At 43.4% G+C, this 19,045-nt stretch overlaps 1 long non-coding RNA gene across 1 annotated transcript; it reads right to left on the bottom strand.

The window, feature by feature from the left end:
* Positions 1-13,810: 13,810 nt before the first annotated feature.
* On the bottom strand, positions 13,811-17,694 carry LOC118559241. Its single transcript, XR_004928714.1, has 2 exons — positions 17,172-17,694; positions 13,811-14,727 (listed from the first exon to the last, which is right to left on the bottom strand). It is a non-coding gene; the product is annotated as an uncharacterized LOC118559241 (long non-coding RNA).
* Between the last annotated feature and the right edge of the window lie 1,351 nt (positions 17,695-19,045).

Raw genomic sequence — 19,045 nt, 5'->3', positions numbered from 1 at the left:
CAGGATGATAGAAACAGAATGTGGAACAAAAACTGTCAAAGTTGTAACCAACAATGTCACGTGATGCTAACACTGCTTTCTCAGCAGCAATAGTGCACAAACAACCAGGTAAACCAGCTGCAACTGCATCAAGCTTACTAGAATAATATGCCACAGGTCTCAATTTGTCACCATGAGATTGCAACAAAACAGATGACATGAAACCAGAGTTTTCATCCACCATTTAAATAAATAGTTTGTCAGACTTTGGTAAAGCCAGTACTGGTGCAGAGGACAAGGCTGCTTTTAGAGCAGAGAAAGCCAATTCTGCCTCAGACGTCCATGTGATTTTAGCAGCAGCTGTCAGTCCCTGTCTGTGTATTAAAGCAGCCAATGGAGATTCAAGCTCAGAGTAGTTTGGAATGTGAGCCCTGTAGTAACCTGTCATACCCAGAAATGACATCATTTGTTTCTTTGTGATTGGTTTTGGGATTTTTAGAACTGCTTCGATCCGCTAAAATGAGAACTTTCTGCTTTTATGTGAGAGAACATGGCCCAAAAATGTGACTTCCTCCTGGACAAACTGCATTTTTGATTTTGAGACCTATGGCCTTTTCCATAGAGATGTTTAAGCAGTTTTAAGGTGTCTGCCCTGCATTGATCAGCTGATTCTGCACAGATCAACAAATCATTGACGTATTGAATGAGAACAGTTCCAGAAGTCAGAGTTAAATCAGGCAAAGACTCCTTCAACGCGGTGTTATAAATGGTTGGACTCTCAGTATAACCCTGGCAAAGGCGTGTGAAACAATATGGTTTTCCATCGCACTCGAACGCAAACCAGTACTGGCTGTCCTTGTCAACTGGAACAGAACCAGGTCTATGACCGAAAAAAAACCTTACATTCAGGCGCGCCGTTAATCGGAAGTAGAGGGGTTCGCGATTAACGGCACGCAGGCCACAACGAACCGGTTGACAGGCCGAAGGTCAATGACGACTCTCCATTCAACAGGGACTCCAGGGGGCCTAATCTTTTTTACAGGGAACAGCGGTGTTCTCACAGGTGAATTTGGACATGGTACAATAACCCCAGCTTTGAGAATGTCAGGACTCAGCTGGCAGGGCTGTGCAGCTTGCTGCCAGCTCCGTTACCTCTGCTCCTTCACAGGTGTTCGTGGTTGGACGGTGGGCGGAGTGCGCACACCTGCAGCTCGTTCAGCAGCATCTGAGCGTTCTATAAGAACTGCGTCCGAACAGCGAGAGGACGCCAGAGTGTTTTCGTTGCGGTATGCGTGACAGCCTCGACCTCTAGCCCTCTCTTGTTCCCTGAGACTAATCCTTCGTTTGCTCTCTCTCAAGGTTTCCCTGTGTCTACGTGAACCCCGAATGACTCTAGAGTTCCTCGACTCGACCAGACGTACCTCAGCTCTGGACGCGAGTCACACAAACTCTCTCTCCGGTTCCTCTCGCTGCTCTGGATCCCTGGACGCCCTCGTTGCTGCTCGGACCCCCTCGCCCCGCTCTCCGTCGACCCGAACGCCTGCTCAAGACAATCCAGCTGAGTCCTCCTTATCGTCTCCCCGCTCGGTTAACCAATCCTCGTGGTAAGCTTACGTCTATAGCTTTATCTCCCATTTCTTACCTTCTGTTAATCACATATCCCTTACCTCCTAGACTGGTCTGGTCCCTTGGTCCCGGGATAAGTTCGAGCCGCCATCGTTTCCCGCCCCGCAGACTAGCGCTGCGCTCCGTGTGCTCCCGAGCTATTAATAAATCCTTGAATTCTGACCTGTGTTTCCGAGTGTGTTTTCTGCATGTGGGCCCGACATCTCAAGGCAAACATGACAGAGAAGAGAGTCAAAAACAGGGCGGATTCCCTCCAGAGCTTCCTTTTTCAATGGGTATTGTTTTTGACACGGCCTGTAATTAGATTTTGGAGTAATCACAACCAGTTCACGATCTGCAATAAGACCAACATCATATGAGCAGCGCACAATGAGTCTGGCAGCTTTGCAAGGTCTGTGTCTGCAGAGGAGGGAGTCTGTGTAGTTAAAAAGAGATGAGAATTGGAGAACAGCTGAACTGTGTGACGACAAACAACAACAGTGGGACAGTGTCTTTAAAAAGCATTCTGAGAAGGAGACACAAATATGTATGGGACATCAGTCTTCCTCCAGTCTGTGGCACGAAGACAACGCCTAACAAATGAGCCCACATCCTTCCATTCCATATTCATAGATTTATTCAACGGTATAAGTGCTGTTGAACCAAAAACTTGAAAAAGACAAGTTTAAGGTTTACAGATAGGGCTGCCGTGTTTTCATTCCATTACATGTCAGAAATGTCACACTACAGACTTTGCACCAAAAAAATTGACAGATTCTTTTTAGATTTTAGACTTTGTGGCCTTTTTCAGAGTTGTTGAAGCAGGTTTAAAGTGTTGGTCCTGCATTGATCAGCTGATTCTGCATAGAAAGCATCAATCAATTAAATGACAATAGTTCCAGGAGTCAGAGTCAGGCCCATCAGACACATGTGAAGTACATTGTAAGTCATCTGCAGTCATTATTATGTCACTGTCAGGTTTCACAGCTTTTACTGCTGTTAAAGATTGGGTTTACCGGCCTGCTGTTACATGTCTATTGAAAACCCAACTTACCCCAGTTCCGGATTTGGCCGCAAGTGAGAAAACATTAATCAAGAGGTAGAACAGTTTAAATGCATATTTAATTCATAAAAATTAAATATGGAGACAGAGTTTACATTTACCAATCAAGATGATTTTCCCGCGCGGTCGAGAAGTCTGTCTAAAGTCAGTTTTACCAAGACATTGCTTTTATCAACTTTAAAAAAACTCCTTCTGTTCGCTCAGGCGGAGGAGGACTGACCCCTCTCCTTCTGACCACCCCCTTGGGGGCAATAAAACTCCATGTTTATCTTACGCTGGAGCAGGGAGAGACAGACACCACTCTGCTTAACTAAGATATTTTCTTAACACTGCTAATAAGACAAAATGTTGAGGCACAGGACCAGCTGGAAGCTTCCATTCGTATGCATACAAAGGTTGATCTGGGGCCCAAAGTCATAGTCAGAGTCCTGAGTGTGAACCGTCAGTCCATCAGAGGTTGAAATGATAGTTACGTTCAATCTACACATCAAATCTCTACCCATAAGATTTAAAGGACACAGAGGAGACAGCAAAAAAGAATGAATGCGGAGTGGATCACTTGAAAGGAACAGAGAAACTTTCCCTAACCATTTCACCTGAAGCAGAGAGAATGAACATAAGGACCACTGAGCTTTGGCTGCTCCTTGATACATTTAGCAGATAAAACAGATTGCGTTGCACCCGAGTCAGCAACAAAAGTAATTTCTTCGCCCATCACCATCATAGAAAACATAGGCATTTTTTTTTTTAAACCAGGGGTCTGTGTGAAGATATGTGCCTGATGTAACAGTTGTGGCACATTCTAAGTTTGTGATGGCCTCTGTAAACAAATTATGTGGATCAGTAGAAGCAGGTGTGTGTGTGTGTGTGTGTGTGTGTGTGTGTGTGTGTGTGTGTGTGTGTGTGTGTGTGTGTGTGTGTGTGTGAAGCCTCACGGCCCTTGGCAGGTCTCTTCTCAACGAACTTGGCCTCTGGATCCAGGGTCCAATCCCCCACCTGTCAGTTGCCGGCAACAGGCTGCTGCGGTTCCTGCGGGCAGTAGGTTTTCCAATGTCCCAATTGTCCACAGTTGTGACATGCATAAGAACGGGACCACTGTCCACGCCCACGGCCTCTGCCCGACGCTCGGCCATGTCTTCTGTTGTGGTGTTATAATAGTGGATAATAAGCAGCCTCAAACGCAGTTCAGCTTCAGTCCTCTTTTACTCTCTGTTCACTTCTTCTTCTTCTTTTCACACATACAGCATAGCTTTCTCACATACATATACAGAGCTCCCCCTACTGTCCTTTTCGTGCAATTACAGAACATAACATTTTCCCTTTTCCTGAAGCAATTACTTACATGTAACATTTGTACTGCATAACGCAATGCAGAAAACTAGGTTTGTAACATTACCAGTTTTAATGTTAACCATAAGGTTGTAGTATGAACATTTACCTCTTTATTTTTAACTGTATTTTACCTTAGTAGAACAGTAGTATATCTTTTTGTCTTACAGAACACTAATACCAGTCTAAACAGTAGTGATTTACATACATTTTCATATTATCTTACAAAACCTGTCAACCATCTTGTTGCATTTCTGGATCTCTGACTTCTTCTCGGAACAGCAGCAGATTCATTTATGTTTCCTGGCAGTGCAATGGTATCGAATAAAGTGTCACTGTTTTGTTCTGAACCAGCCACGGTTTGTTTTGGGAAGTGTGCAAGTTTTGAAGCATTCCACTTGCGTCCGTCACTTAGTAAGAAAGTGTTTTGTCCCACTTTCTTCACGACAGTCCGTGGTTCTGTAAATATTTAAGATCCTTTGGAAACGTGCTCAGGTCTGCGAATACGAACAGTGTCACCCACTTTGACTGTTGGTACTTTAGCTCTCATTTTCTTGTCTGTGTATTCCTTCATTTTATTTTGCTTTTGTTTCACCCTCTTTTGTATTTGGGCATGTGTTTTGCTTTTCAGTTCTACTGGGAGTATGTTTAGCTTGGTGCGCATCTTTCTGTTTCTCAGTAGCTCAAATGGTGTTACTCCGGTGGTTGCATGAGGAGTAGCTCGGTAGTTGTGCAGGAACGCTGTTACAGTTTCTTTCCATGAACTGTGACTTCTTTGAGATGTCTGTATGCAGTCCTTAAGTACTCTGTTGAACCTTTCCGCAGCACCATTTGCTTTAGGGTAGTATACACTGGACCCTAAGTGCTGTATCTCTCTCTCCCTCAGAAAATCACTAAATGCATGGGATGTAAACTGACGACCATTATCTGAGACAAGGTACATCGGATTACCTTCTCTACTGAACACAGTGGCTAAAGCGAATAACAACATCTGTAGTAACAGTAGAAGCGAATGCAACCTCAGGCCATTTGCTGTAGTAGTCTGTAAGTACAATAGCATAACGGCAGTAGCATTTTCAAATGGACCTATAATATCTATTGCAACTTTTTCTCATGGTTTACTAGGGAATTCAACTGGAGTAAGTGGAGCAGGAGCAGTTATGGCTATCTTATCACTGTACTGGCAGTTAACACAGGAAGCAATAACAGAATGTACAAATTTGTCCAGTCGTGGCCACCAGTAAAGTTCACGCAGTCTCTGCTTAGTACGGACAATGCCTTGATGTCCTTCATGTGCTAAATCAACAACTCTGGCACGCAGTGAAGCAGGAACAACTAGTCGATCTGTCAATCTCAATATCAGTGAACCATGAACTGACAACTCATGTCGTACCTGAAAATATGGAGCAAGAGTCTCTGGAAGACCTTTGTTGCATTTGGGCCAACCTTTTTCAATCTGGTTGCGCAGCAAGGACAGTTCTGGGCAGGTTTCACTGGCAGAAGTGAACTCTGGAAGAGAAATGGCATACAGTGACTCTTTAAAAACAGCTGCAATCATGTCCGGTTCCTCTGTTGCTTCGTTTTGAACAGTTAGTGGTAGTCTGGACAGGCAGTCAGCAGTGACGTTTTGGTGTCCTGGGCGGTAAGTGACGTCATACGTGAAGCAGAGCAGTCGCGCGGACCATCTGGCGATCCTTAGTCCAGCACGGCCAGAACCTTTAGAGGTGAGTAAGGTCGTAAGTGCTTGGTTATCGGTACGAAGAACAAAGCGACGACCCCATAGGTAAGTTCCCCACCTTTCCACAGCCCAAACGCAGGCAAGAGCTTCTCGTTCGACCGTGGAGTACTTGCGCTCAGTAAAAGAAAGAGTTCTGGATGCAAAAGCGACAACTCTCTCACTTTGATCAGAATGCAACTGAGTTAACACCGGCCCAGTCCATAATCTGAAGCATCAGCAGTAACATAGGTTGGTAACTCAGGGTCATACAGAGCTAAGGCAGGACTGTTTACTATCAGTTCTTTAAGTGCAGTGAAGCTAGACTGTGCTTCTGTTGTCCACTTGAAGCTTAAATCTGTGGAGTCTCTGAGCACTGCACGTAGTGGCTCACTAACAGTCGCAAAATCTGGAATGAACTTACTGTACCATGATGCAAGACCAAGGAAGGATCTCAGAGCAGACGTGTCGTGTGGAGCTGGAGCATTAATGACGGCAGTGACTCTATCCTGATCTGGTTGAAGACCTTCTTTTGAAATGGTGTGACCCAGGTAGTTTAGTGAAGGTTGGTTGAATTTGCATTTATGCATGTTTAGTTTGAGTCCAGCATCCGTCAAGGCTTGAAGCACTCTCCGTAAATTTTCGTTGTGTTCTCTTTGGGTAGAGCCATAGCAGATGACGTCATCCAGGTAAGCTTGTACACCTGGCAAACCTTTAAGGATGATTGACATCATTTTCTGAAACGCTGATGGGGCAGAAGCTAAGCCAAAAGGAACTCTGCAAAAACGAAAAAGTCCATCATGAGTGATAAATGCTGTAATATCACGACTTTCAGGATGCAGAGGCATTTGGTGGTAGGCAGAGGCTAAATCAATTGTGGAAAATACAGTTGTCCCACGTAGATTTGAGAACAGTTCATCCATGTGTGGTAATGGATGGCAATCAGCAACAATTACTTTATTTGGCTCCCTTAAATCCACACACATGCGTGGCTTTCCCCCATCTCTTCTTTGAGTCACGACTATGAGAGAAACCCAAGGAGAAGCATCGATACGTTCAATGATGCCCTTATCCTGAAGATCTTTGAGCTCCTCTGAGACAGCTTGTCTTACTGAAAATGGAAGTCTCCTGAGTTTTTGATGCACTGGAACAGCATTTGGCTGTATATGTACTTTGTGTATGAAGATTTTAAGCATAGCCAACTTCCTGAACTGACACTTCTGGGACATGTTCTGATACAGTCTCTGATACAGCAGTTTGAACTGCAGGGGCAGGAGGAGTACTAGTAGTAACCACTTTCCGTCCTTCAAGTTTCATTTGTAATGCCTGAAACAAATCTAAGCCAAGAAGAGCAGCGCCTAACTCAACAACAACAAGAGTGCCCTTAGTAGAATGACTATCATGAGAAACGGTAGCTTTTAAGCAACCTTTAACGGAAATTTTCTCGTTTGCATAAGTAACAAGAGCAAATGTAGGTTCCGTTAACACACATTCTGAAAAGCAGGTGCGGTAAATGTCCTCCGGGATGATAGACACCGATGAGCCTGTATCCACAATCAGCTCAACATCTTTGCATCGGCCATTAACAGTGACTTGAACTGTGCAGAGGATCTTGTCTTGTACTGCATTGTTCATGTAAAGAACTGTGGGCTCATTAATGACGACTTCACGTACCTCCTTTTGATTCGAACGGCACACTCGTGAAAAATGTCCCACTTTCCCACACTTGTTACATGTCATTTTAGCAGCAGGGCATGAAGGTTTGTTAGCAAGGTGATTGAAAGATCCACAGCGGAAGCAGGAACGGTTACCAGCAGCTTTAGCCATAGCAGGAGCAGGATCCGGTGGCTTCTTCTTCGTGTCCCAGCGGCGGTTTGGCTTTGGTTGCCTTTGTACGGCCCTCACTAGAGCAGAAGCGGCAGCAGCAGTAGCATCAGAAAGGACCTGGGTGCGATTTGCCAGGGGGTATGGGGGGATTTACACCCCCTCTGCTTGTGACGCCCCCCCTGGTCATTCATGTTTTATCCCTGGGGGGGGATACATTCCTCCCCCCCTCTGGTCTGAATTTAAAAATGTATATAAATTAGGGCTGTCAGTTTTAACGCGTAAAGCCGGGCGTACACTGTACGAGTTTTTCAGTCGTGGTACTTATATACATCTCAAACTGTGCGATGGAACCGCGGGGTTTAAAAAGTTCACCGCTCACGATCTGTGCGGCGCAACGCTCGGACGAGACCGGACTGCTCACACTGTACGTCGTGTCCCCTCTGGGACCGCTCGCTGTGGTGGCAGAGGCAGGCGAGCGACGGTAGGTGACAGGGACCCAGAGCAGGGGTTCGAGCCCAGCTCTGGCGAGGCCCGCAGGAGGCACCGGGCGTCGGGGGAACGGAGGGGAGAGAGAGGAGAGACGAGATGCATCGGCGGCCGCGTGGCACGGCAGGTCGCCTGGCCCGCACCCCCCCCCCTCCCCCCTAGTGCCGAAACAGGCGGCCAGCGCGTTGCGCGGACCGCGGAGGAGTGCCGAAACGCGCGGACCGCGGAGGAGTGCCGAAACAGGCGGCCAGCGCGTTGCGCGGACCTGACGGCTCGCCCCTTCCCAACACCGGCCGGAGGTTGCTTCAGGGACGCCCGCTCCCCTCCCTCCGCTGGCGGGGACGGAGAGGAGGGGAGGGCACCCCCTCGTAGCTCTGCTTGAACAGCAGGATGCGCTCACGAAAACCTCACGACAGCCGACTGAATTTCAAACATGTTTGATTTTCACCGATCGTCCGATTCCTGATCGGGAGGTAGTCGTGAGAAGCCAGTCCCCCCTCCTCCCCCCCTCTACGATCAAGCTGAAATTCGGCCCGATTCAAAAATGCTCGCACGACTGAAGAATCGGCCCGAAAAGGGGAAAAACTCGTACAGTGTACGCCCGGCTTAAGACCACAACGCCGACATTTTTTTTGTCGCCGTTAATTGCGTGTCAAAACACACACACCGTTCCCTAATGTTTTTCCCCGCCGCGCTCTCCGGACTGTGTTTCTTTTACCCTCGGCGCTTTCCGTAGTTTCAAGAGAGCTAGAGACTGTAGACTGTAAACCCTTGCACAGACTGTTCATTTCATGCGACTTTGGGCTTCTTTAATTCTAAAGGCGCTTGTAAATTTTATAAGTCACCGGTTGCGTTTTTTTGGGCACGTTTCTCAAAGGGAAATTGCTTATTTGGGCTCTAAAATAAGTGACGAAACAGCGGTTATTAAGAGACCTGCCTTCACTAGACACTTTGTATCCAGCTGAAATATCCCTCCGCCATAGGCGCCGACGGTAGTAAAGGCAGACAGAGCAACTCTGCACGTATTTTCTGCAGTTTACGGTGCAATAACCGGTGATAACTGCTGAAAGTAGATTACTTAGCGCAGATCACCATTTTGAGCAGACATTGGTTCTGAAGATGAGTTTTTAACATGCTGAGAACATTGCAGAGACCCAACCCATAAACCGTACTTTAATGCTTATTAATTTGTTGTCTCTGTATTTAATAAACTAAGGCTGAATTACGTTGCCAAACGAAGGACCTGGAGTTACTAAAGTTGCTAAACAGTCTCTTTCAGGGTATTAAGCTCCTGCCCAGTTGCAAGCAAAGTGTAAGACTGGAATGACCTGGAGATTTAAAACCTTTTTCCAGGCTTAAACTGTATGAATATGGATATAAACAGTAAGCAAAAATATTCAAAGAAGTTAGTGTTGGTGTGAAAGCTCAGAATTAGATGTGTGTGTGAGAGAGAGTGAAAAAACGAACAATAAAACTTATGACTTTATTGAAATGTAAATTTTTTATTAATGCCTAATACCATGTCTATCTTTGTTTAAGAGGCAAAAAAAATATGGACATGGTATTTATTTACAAATTTATTTACACATTGTGTAAACATCAGGGCGTCATTATTAGTCATTTAGCCATCATAGTCCAGAGTTTAACATTTGGCACTAGGATGTTTTCATTCCAATTCTCAAAAGTGCTTGAAAAATAACAAAATAAAAATATTTTTTGTACAAGCATGTATTTTATTAGTGTCATTTATTGCAAAATTGCATATTAAAATGCCCAAACAGGCTATTACACTTTCAGAAATAAAAGGATAAAACATACAATTAATTTGCAATTAATCTCGAGTTACCTGTCGACATTATGTTATTAATCGAGGAAATGATTCCCCCCTCTGATTTTTTTTTGCAAATCGCACACTGGAAAGGACGTTAGCATCTCTCAATCCACTTTCAATAGACCCTTTTCACAGTGACGTCATGCAACTTCCGTTCTGCGGTGAAGCAGGGTATCTTTACTTCCGCTTTCTCCGCGAGCAGTGTTTTTACATAGGGAATTCACACAGTCCCTCACCAATCTACCCAAATTTCGTTTGGGAGACGTGTACAGACTGGCACAAAAGCTTTCGGCCACACCAGCCTCCAAACTCGACAAAGATGACAAGTTCTTTGGGGAACAATACCTTTTCAATTATGAAGGTAAGAGCTTTGTCTTCTTAGCTCTGTTGTTAGCATAGATGCTAGGATAACGATGGCAATGCTACCAACAGGACTTTTGTTATTTATTAGTTTTCTATTTCTTCATTATATTGCTACGCTAGCTTTATTGCTATATCAGCTTATCTGTTTCACAGCTTTTAGCCAATGAGTCACCAGGGATATAGTTGATGTATAATGTTGAGCCTTTTTCATACTTTGTTTTGGAACATTGTCAATGCTTTTGGCCACTTGGTCACAGCTCTATGATTAAAAATGAGGAGCCTACGACGGAGTATTAGGGCCACACATAAAGGGAATTTTTTGTTTGTTGCCATGACGAGATTAAACTCAACATTTCGAGAATCTCAAATTCAGAACTGCGAACCCGGGTTAGCATCACTAGGGAAAGACGTTAGGCCACCGCTTCCAGTGATGATTGTACGGTTGCAGCACGGCAAAGACTACCTTCACACTTAATTAAAACGCAGAGACTGCAGCTGTAGAGCGCGGTTGCTCTTTTCTCCAAACTTTGGAATGTCGAGATTAAAGTCGCCACGATATATCAACTTTATTCTCGAAATGGCGAGATTAATGTCGACAGGGCGACTTTAAAGTCGACATGTCGAGTTTAATCTCATCATGGCAAAAATATTTTTTCTCTCCATGTGTGGCCCTAATACTCCGTCGTAGGAGCCTCATTCCCTCCCGTTTTTTTTTTTTGTTTTTTTTTTGTAGTATTTTACTGAGGTTGCAGACTTTGCAGTATCCCACAAAGTTCCTCTGTGGGTTCAGTGTGTTTCTCAGTCTCGTCAGTAGATTTGGAGCCTCAATTAATAAAATAATTCTGCCCATGCCTGTTAAAACTGTGATAGTTTAGGACATCATACACTGAGAAAGACGTTGTCAATAATGTTGCATGCACACTGCATGCACACTAATAATCAGTTAATTATAGTATTTATGGATTATGCTGCTGTCGGGGCAAACCCCTCGTGTCCTATACTGTTATTTTTCAGGAACTGACCAAAAAAACATGTATTTTAAAAAACTTCAGACATCACACTTCATATGTTTTAGTTATTTATTACATAGATACTTCATAGCAGCTCTGTCCATTTTACCTTTTACCTGTCCTGTTTATCCTGCTGCCTTGCTCCGGTTCCCCTCTGCCTTACAGAAGAGCCTGCTGCCGAGCTCTGGTGGGTTCTCCCCTGAACTGTCAATTCTCTGCCGAGCTGTGGACCGTGCTGCCTGTTCCTGGTTCCAAGCAGTCTCTCTCCGGGCCGTCAGCTCCTGCCAACACCATCACCCTGTTCCCGTGCAGTTCTACCTCACTGGTTACATCACCCTCCATCCCATCAAACCTTCAATAAAGACTTTCATTTTAAGTCCCTTGTGTGTAGTTCTGGGTTCATCCATAGACAAATTAGACTTAGACAACTTTATTTGTCATTATGTATGCACAGAGTGCGTACAGAACAAAATTCCGTTTGCATACAGCTTGAGAATTACAGTAAATTACACCAGTGATTTAACAGTAAACAATTGAAATGTAAACAATGCACGAGAAAGAGACAGTGTGCGATCACAGTGTACAGGTGAGTATTTTTAAAAACTATTTGTATGTGCAGAAATTAATTAATTTCTCAGATTAATTTCCTTTCATTAACAAATTGATTTTGACAGCTCTAATAAAAATTTACATGGTGAGCCACTGAAATTATCTTGGGAAAAGCTAAATAAACTTATAACTCAATTATCTTTAACAAAAGAAAGATGGAGTTTAATTTGTTAAAGACCACTTGCAGAAACATAGGTCTCCTCGGAAGAGAAGTGCTGACTGCAGGCGTGAGTGCTGCTGCGAAGGATTTTAAAATTTGGTCCCTCGTCTCTTGTTATTGCCGTCACCCAATGGGCTCCAGTCTCAGCATCAGCCGGGAAGTTGTGAAAACTAAGATATGGAAAGTTTTTTTTGTTGTTTGAATACTGTGGGACACTGCAGTAGCGGTTTCTCTGTGATTGTGCCATGCTTGGTGGATATGATGCTGCTGAGAGATGGACACAAGGGGAGAAAAAATAGATTATAATACTTTTTAAAACCTTTATTTAACCAGATAAACTCCCATTGAGATTAAGATCTCTTTTTTTTTAAAGTTTGATCTGACTAAGAGGTCAGCAGCACATGTCATTACTAATACAGTATAATAAAACAATTTCAGGCTTCTACTTAAAATATACAGTATTTTGCACAAAAACTAAAAAAAGTGCATTAATATAAGTGCAAATAATATTATGAAGAAAATTCATTATAATACACAGAAAATTCAGAAACATAAGCACTGTCCAACAGACCCACGGTAATTTTTTTTAGGAATGAACAAAAAGATTCAAATGGAATAAGATCTTTTGAATTCAGTGACTGCAATTATATATAACACGTCAACATAATCAAGTAAGGGGAACAATGTAGCAGATAAATGTCTCTTTTTTCACTCAGTGAACAAGATTTATTTCTATAATAGCAAAGCTACAGTAATCATTTTATAACATCTACATCAGATTAATGATAGGTAAAGTAAGCTAACAAGCTGCTGCATGTTAGCTTTGAACTTCATGTTACTGTCCCAATCAAAGCATCTATATAACAGCAATGATCGCTACAAATACTAAGGAAAATAAAGATAGTCAATAAGACACATTTAATATTGTGCTCTCAGTCTTACCTAATGAAATCACGCTGATTACTGATAGGTAAAAGTTTGGTAAGGTAAGCTAACAAGCTGCTGCATGTTAGCTCTGATCTACATGTTACTGTCCCGATCAAAGCATCTATATAACAGCAATGATCGCTACAAATACGAAGGAAAACAAAGATAGTCAATGCGACACATTGTGGTCTCAGTCTTACCTTATGAAATCGCGCTGATTATCAGTGAAACACCTCTTCACCTCCCAATTTTCTATGTAAAAGCATGTAGCCGGAAGTAAAGATACCCTGCTCCGCTTCAAAACGGAAGTTGAGTGACGTCATGTGAAAAGGGTCTATTTGCAACGCCAATGTAGTAGCTTTAGCAAGTGTTATGTCCGGTTCAAGTAATAATCTGTCTCTTATGCGAGTGTTAGCAACACGCTCAATCAGTTGATCACGTAGCATTTGTTCCTCTATGTTCCCAAAATCACATGTAGCAGCCAACTCCCGTAAAGAAGCTAAGAATTGGTTTACCGTTTCATCTGGTCTCTGTGCTCGTTGTCGAAACTTGTGACGTTCAGCAATGACGTTCACCTTCGGCACAAAATGTGCTTGTAGGGCAGCAATAGCAGTACCATACGTGTCTCCAGTGTTCGGCAAGGTGTAGAAAAGCCTTTGTCCCTCCGTACCCAGGGCATGAAGTAGAACCGCGTGCTTTCTGGCATCAGGCCAGCCATCTCCCGATGCAGCTATCACCAACATGTAGTTATCAAACATTTTTAGCCATGTTGAAAATGGTATTGCTGGTTCCCCTGGGCATGGCATGAATGGAGCAGGTAAAGGCACAGAAATTGACATCCTCGTCGCCAATGTTGTGGTGTTGCTCTATGATAATAATAGTGGAAAATAAGCAGCCTCAAACGCAGTTCAGCTTCAGTCCTCTTTTACTCTCCGTTCACTTCTTCTTCTCACACATACAGCATAGCTTTCTCACATACATATACAGAGCTCCCCCTACTGTCCTTTTCGTGCATACAGCATAGCTTTCTCACATACATATACAGAGCTCCCCGTACTGTCCTTTTCGTGCAATTACAGAACATCTTCCTCGCTGAGATCCACCAGAAAAAGAGTCAGAGCAGCCTTGTGCAGATCAGTGTCTCTTTTGCCAACTTTCATTTTCCTTCCTTCATTGTTGACATCCCTGCTGTGCAGAGTGTGTCTCTTTAAACTCAGCCAGTCGCACACCATGCCTCCAGCCCACATAAAAAGTCTTGTTTTGTGCTACTATTTCCGGGAGAGGTCCTTCCATGATGTAGCTGCACAACATCCTCTCCCAGGGCCCCAAGACAGTGAAATCAGTAGGACGTTCCATGCCAGAGTGTTTATTGAACTCTTCTTCCAGGCGGTGCAGAAAATCAGACAACGTCTTGTCAGGCCATTGTTTCACTCTCTGTAGAGCGGCACAGTCGGTTCTCTGAGGAAATTGTTTCACAAAGCTGGTACACAGTCTGTCCACCGCTACAAAGTATTTGGCATTAAGAGTATCCCCAGTCTGTTTTCTCCTCCATTTACAGTTGTTCGACGAATTTCAGAGTCTGGCAACGGTAGATGGCGGTAGTTTCTTGCTTTGAGATGAGTCTTGTGGCTGCTCTGCTTTGGGAATGACTGCGTCTGATGAGGGAGTGGGATCCTCCTGTAGTTGTCCACCCGCTACTCCGTCGGAGCCGCCCTGCTTGCTGAGCTCACCTCGGTCCGCAGGCTGTTGAGCAGGTTGACATCTTCGTGAAGAGGGACAGGAGTCCAGATCCGGGTCAGCCACCTGGAGGGCCTGCAGCTCCGCCTGCAATGGAGTATATGGACAGAAGGGTGAAGCACCACTAGATCTATATATGGAGGTGAAAACAGTAGCATGACCAGCATTGTCATGCCTGTTACCCACGTCTCCAGATAAATCCTTTCCCCCATGCCATCTGTTCCAATTCACATTTTCTCTTCTTTGTTGTAGCTTCTGCACTCATTCACATTCATTTTACCCACAACATTTTACCCATTTATCTACCTTCACCCTCCCATCTGATGCTGAAATAACCAACCTTGTTTGCAAATCTAAATCATCAACTTGTCAACTTGATCCTCTTCCGAATATATTGGTTAAAATTTTTAATTCACTCCCTGACTCCTCTTATAACTGCTATCATCCATTCCTCACTTATCATTGGTATTGTTCCGTCAGCCCTCAAATCAGCGGCAATAACCCCATTCTTAAGAAACCTGGGGCTGACCCCAGCAACTTTAACAATTTCCGACCAATTTCTAACCTCCATTTTCTTTCAAAAATTCTTGAAAAAACAGTTGCTTCTCAAATTCATGACCACCTCATCCACAATAGTCTCTATAAACAGTTCCAATCTGGTTTCCGTCCCCTTCATAGCACTGAAACAGCTCTTATTAAAATAATTAATGACCTCCTCATGGCTGCGGATTCTGGTTTGCTAACAATCTTCATCCTCCTTGACCCGAGTGTGACTTTTGACACCATCTCCCACACCATCCTTATCGACCAATTAGCTTCTGTTGGATTATTTGATACACCGTTGCACTGGTTTAAATCATATCTCTCTGGCCGTACTCAGTTTGTACAACTCAAAAATTTCTGATCCCACTTTGCCCCCCTTTTCCTCTGGTGTTCCCCAAGGCTCTGTCCTTGGACCTCTTTTGTTCATTATTTACCTTCTCCCTCTTGGCCATATCTTTCGTAAACATAACATCCAGTTGCATTGTTATGCAGATGACACCCAGCTCTACTTATCCACCAAACCACTACATCCCTCACTCCCACCACTCTATCAAATTGCCTTCAGGAAATCAGATCCTGGTTTTTGTCGAACTTCCTCAAGCTTAATAGTGACAAAACTGAACTCCTTATTGGCACCAAATCCATCCTCTCCAAAATAAATGACTTCTCCATCTCCATCGATAATTCATCTGTCTCCCTCCCCTCAAGTTAAGAGTCTGGGTGTCATCCCAGATAGCACTCTGTCATTTCAGTCCCACATTAATAATATCACTCTGTCAGCATACTTTCATTTATGTAACATCTCTCGCTTACATCCAACTCTCTGCTAACAGTGCTGAAATTCTGGTTCACACCCTGGTTACCTCCCGCTTAGATTATTGCAATTCTCTCCTCTATGGGCTACCTGACAAATCCATTCATAAATTACAACTACTCCAAAATTCAGCTGCCCGTATCATTACCAGAACCCCCTTTTATCAGTCACATAACACCTGTCCTGCTGCAACTTCATTGGCTTCCCTTTGAATATCGCTTCATTTATAAAATTCTTCTCCTTACATTTAAAGCTATCAATAATCTTGCCCCCAAGTATCTTACCGAGCTCCTTCATATCAAGATACCCACTCGCTCTCTCAGGTCCTCTTCTTCCATTCAGCTCATCCTTCCACATGCTCATCAGGTTACCGTGGGGTTTAGAGCTTTCATTTATTCAGTCTCATATCTGTGGAACTCTCTGCCCCACTACATTCAACACTCCACGTCCATAACTACTTTTAAAACTCACTTAAAAACGTATCTTTTTAGACTCTTTATGATTTTTAAATTTAATTTGATTTTAAGGACCCAATCCTTACTCCTGTTCTTTTTTATTTTTATTCTTTGTTGATTCAATGTTTATTAGATTGAGTGTTTTATTGTTGATTTTGTAAGGTGACCTTGAGTGTTAAGAAATGTGGCTTTAATAAAATGCATTATTAGTAGTATTATTACTTTTCCTCTGATCTAAATCCTCTTTGTTAATCTTTTTCTCCCTGCCCATCAATCAACTCTTTCACCTTTTGTAACTGATTTATACACAAAGTTCCACCAACATGGAAAACCAAACGTATCTTCCCAAATTAAAGCACATTCAACATGATTATCTCCACCTTTCCTTCTCATAATTTTATATATTGGAGAGTCTGGAGGAGGGGGAGACACACCCGAGGCCTTTAAGGTTCCGGGAACCATTTTTCTCCACATGCGGCACGTCTGCCCATCCTGGCTTTCTTCTAGAAGTGCTAAAACCACCTGCAAAACCCCATGTTTCGCTTGGTCCTATTGTTACCAATAGACCGGGTCCTATTGTCACAAATAGACCGGCCCTGTTCCCCTGACAGGGCGAGGCCCTCTCACTGATGTTCCCACTCCGCCAACTCTGTGAAATTAAATAAGTATTAGGAAATGATGGCTAATGTGAAATAAAATGGTTTAGAGTAGTGTCTCACCCAGGAAGCATCACAGAAGTTTTTTGGATTCGGATCTGATCGGCCCGGAGCTGCGGTGAAGTTCCAGGACTCCCCTTTTCCAACATAGGTGGAATGAAGTCTTCAGGCTGGCCAAGTGGATCCTGTCAATCTCTCACCACGCAGTCCCCCTAGTGCGCCGGATCCTGCCAACAATCAGAATCAGAAATACTTTAATATCCCCAGAGGACAATTGCTGTTTCGGTACAATCACCATAACATAACAAACATTTAAGGGGGAGACGATTTACTGAGGCCTTGCTGCCAAGGAACCGCCTTACACGGTGCCCACATGGCGCTGCCATTACTCTGTGAAAAAGATAGAGGCAACAAAAAGGAAGGAGGGAGGGAAAAAAACATAATTCATACTTTATGAAGTGATTAGATAGGGAAGACATAATCCAAATATGTCATTTGTTATGAGACGAGCTGCACTGACTTTCCTGTCAGCTTTAAGTCTTTAGCTGGCTCCAAATGGTGAAATCCAATTTTCCAAATTGTTGGGATTTTATCCCATCATCCCTTTGAGTTCAACCACCGAAGCCAATCTGCGTACCAGCACATCGAGCTTTTCGGCTCTGCTCCTCCACCTTCCAAAACTGTCCGTTGTTATGCCAGAAGCTGATTGAATATGTTGTGGTTTGTTTAGAGTGAACTCGATATTCAACCAGACTCGGAGCAGCGCTCAAACAAACAAGGTTTATTTATTTATTTTTCCCAGTGTCCTGTCTAGCAATGTGGCAATAGCAATTGATGTCTCAATGCCATATAGAACTCGACAGATTTTGCTTTCACAAGTGGAGCGAACAGCTTTCGCCATAGTGCTCCGCTTGATTTATGCATGTTAATAGCTTTATTGTGATTCCTGCAGGGAGAATTTCAAATTATATGGACACTACAATGAGAGAGTAAAGGAAGAACAAGAAGAGAAAAAAAAGAGAAGAGGTGAAAAAAAGAAGAGATAAAAGGGAGAGAACGATAAAACGTTCTCCGTCTGCTCCATCACCTGGAAAGAGAGATGCAAAAAGAACAGCACAACCAACAGACATAAAGCAACAGATATAATCGAATAACACCTAGATGCCATTGCTAAATCATGTGTACTATTATTTAAGCTGACATGTGTAAAGTGAAACCTGAAAAAAGAAAGTGAAAGAACATAAATAAACTAGAAAATTTTGCATTTCATGCGAAAATGCACTGTGAATGCAGATAGCTGAATGATTGAGCAAAAGATGCAGAAGATCTTTGAAGAAGAGAAAAAATAGCTGAAAAGCATTGAAGAATTTGAAAGAGTTGAATAATTTGAACATGAAAGAACAATAGCTGAATGATTAGAAGAAGAAAAAAGTGAGGGAAAGGCACCAAACATTTCCTAACTCATTCTAAACACTGAATCGTTTAACAAAGCAGAAGTAGAATTTCAAACTTGAATATACTATAGCCATATGTGGGCCTGCATTTCTAGGGAGTATAAGGGGTTTCGCCCCCATTGAAAAGCATTGGATGTTTGACACCTCCTAACTTGGAGATGCTTTACGTGACGAGGCCCAAATTTATTGTGGAGCATTCTGTATAAAGGAGGTACAGACTCTGTAAAGCAGAAGTTTGTCCGAGCTTCCTAGAGCTACTTCCGATTAGTAACATGCTAACCGTTAGCCGCTAACATGGTTGTGTTCAGTATCACCGGGTGATTTCACTCTGTCAGTTTGGTCCAAATCCTGTACTGGGAAGTGCCTCAAAAAGGGGTGCCAATACTTAATGTCACCAAAGGTCACCAAAGTTCATGGGTCAGATTGGCCACCTTTAGCAACTCAGCCTCACCACATCTGGGCCCAGAACTCAACATTTGACCA

Source organism: Fundulus heteroclitus, unplaced genomic scaffold, assembly GCF_011125445.2.
Source record: "Fundulus heteroclitus isolate FHET01 unplaced genomic scaffold, MU-UCD_Fhet_4.1 scaffold_250, whole genome shotgun sequence".
NCBI lineage: Eukaryota > Metazoa > Chordata > Actinopteri > Cyprinodontiformes > Fundulidae > Fundulus > Fundulus heteroclitus.
The sequence above is the reverse complement of the archived record's forward strand: the minus strand, read 5'-3'. Positions and strand labels throughout refer to the sequence as shown.